This window comes from Eschrichtius robustus, chromosome 8 (genome assembly GCF_028021215.1).
Source record: "Eschrichtius robustus isolate mEscRob2 chromosome 8, mEscRob2.pri, whole genome shotgun sequence".
In the NCBI taxonomy this organism is placed as follows: Eukaryota; Metazoa; Chordata; class Mammalia; order Artiodactyla; family Eschrichtiidae; genus Eschrichtius; species Eschrichtius robustus.
The window spans coordinates 127,637,957-127,640,096 of NC_090831.1; the positions used below are offsets into that span (position 1 = coordinate 127,637,957).

A 2,140-nucleotide genomic window follows, 5' to 3' on the forward strand; every position below is an offset into this window, starting at 1 on the left:
TATCAAGCAACTCCTACCTAGAAAGTCAGTATAATCAATGCAGAAGAGCCCTAGGGGAGAAGAGCCCTGGGTTAGCAGAGTATTAATTCATTGACCGGTACTGACAGGGAAAACTCCCTGTGACATTTGGGTTCTTCCACCTTTTGGCTACTGGGAATAGCGCCTCCATAAACATGAATGTACAAATATCTCTTCGATATCCTGGTTTTAATTCTTTTGAATATCCAGAAGTGGAATTGCTAGATCATGTGGCAGTTTCATTTTTAATTTTTTTTTTTTTAGGAAACTCATTTTTTAAATGTTCTATTTCATAGTTCATAAAAAAAGTTTTTATGTATAAAACTCAAAGTAAAGAGAAAGGCAGCTATTTAATCACAAATGGACGAGATAGTAGTCATTCAGACTACTGTGGAAGCATATTTAATGCATACCCTTCAATGTTAGGGGTAAATAATTCAAACTATGCAGTCCAAATTTTAGGTTTGGGTTTTATATCAGATCTGCATATATGTGACACTTGTGGTCAAATTTTAAGATTGGTAAAGTCAATTTCAAACAGCTTATATTTTGAGTACAGGTTTAACTATTACAAATATATGATGTTTAACTAGCACAGTAGTGGTCTTCAAAGATTTTCTCTTTGCCCCATGCTCATATGGTTGTAATCTGAGTCTGTTTGCTAATTTCCCTTTTTGTAGTTACTCTTCAAATTATAGTGCTATACACTGAGTTCTCAATGCATCTCACCCATGTCCTTTATCTCAGCTTTCTCATACTCTGCCATTCTTTTCTTTCTGGAAACAACCAGCATGATTCCAGCAGTAACTGCTATCGCCACAACCACAATGACAGCGATAATTCCAGCTTGTAGACCCTGCACTGACAATTCAGGTGGTTTTTCATCAACATAGTAAATTGAAGTTCAAACAGGATCCAGATCCAGTAGCTCCCCATTTACTTTCAGGCCCATCCTTTTGGACTGGAACAAGGATTCATCTTTAACTTCTTTTTCAAAACAATAAGCCACATCATCTATGTCCACATCATTCTGAATTTTCTGAGAATTCTGTACCAGATAAACAGTGATAACATCATTCTCATACAGAATATCTGTGATATATTTTAGATCCAGTTGATACCGACTTATGAGTACCTCCTTGAGTGCAGTGTACGAACTTTGATCCTCATAAGGTTTTTCTCTTGTGTTTTAGTTCACCAACGATCCAGTAGGTCCTCACTGGCTTGGAGCAGGATATTTCACTGTCCTTATCAGTTCTTCTCACCCCAGCAGTGTTCACACACCAGCACGTGGACGTGCCATTGCACTGCTTGGCTTTAGAGAGCCCCTCGTCACGCTCGGGATCATAGAGCCCGTCATCATTCTGGATAGCGCCCTCTGGTTTACCCCCTCTCCCAGGCTCTGAGAGAGTCATTTCTGCCTTCATCACCAAACATTTGGTAGCCAGTTTTGTGCAAATGACAGAATGTTGTGCAGCAACGGACGTACACTGGCACCGACCCCGTGGTCAGTTTGTAGTTTTCACACACGCACACCTTTCCTGGGCCGCGGCCACCGCGGCAAGCAGCAGCCCGAATGCAAAGACCCGGGGCAGGAGGGAGCCTTGCCGCGCGCACAAGGGCGAGAGGGGCGCGAGGCGGGCTGGGGGCTCTCGTGAGGACGCGCGGACAGAGTAGGGCCCCGGGAGGCCATGGCTGGCCCCACGGCGCAAGGCCTGGGCCACGCAGGTCCGCATCAGGAGGATGGCGGCGAGGTGCCCTGGGGCCGGGCGGTTGGTGCGGGTGTGAGCTGGCCGGCAGATTGCGCTCTTCCGGCGCGCAGCTGCTCTGCCCGACCTCATTTTTAATTTCTTGAGGGATCTCCATACTGTTTTCCAGAGCAGTGGCACCATTTTCCATTCCCACCAACAGTGTCTAAGGGTTTCAACTTCTTCACATCCTTGCCAACACTTGTTGTCTTTTGCTTTTTTTGATAATAGGCATCCAGACAGGTGTGAGGTGCTATCTCATTGTGGTTTCGATTTGCATTTCTCTGATGCCTAGTGACCTTTAGCACTTTTTCATATACCAATTGGCCTTTTTCATGTCTTCTTTACAGAAATGTCTACTCAAGTCCTTTCCC

The 2,140-nt window shown here is 44.6% G+C and overlaps 1 pseudogene; it reads right to left on the reverse strand.

Moving 5' to 3' along the window:
* Positions 1–718: 718 nt before the first annotated feature.
* Positions 719–1,859, reverse strand: LOC137768375 (epithelial cell adhesion molecule pseudogene; annotated as a pseudogene).
* Positions 1,860–2,140: the final 281 nt, after the last annotated feature.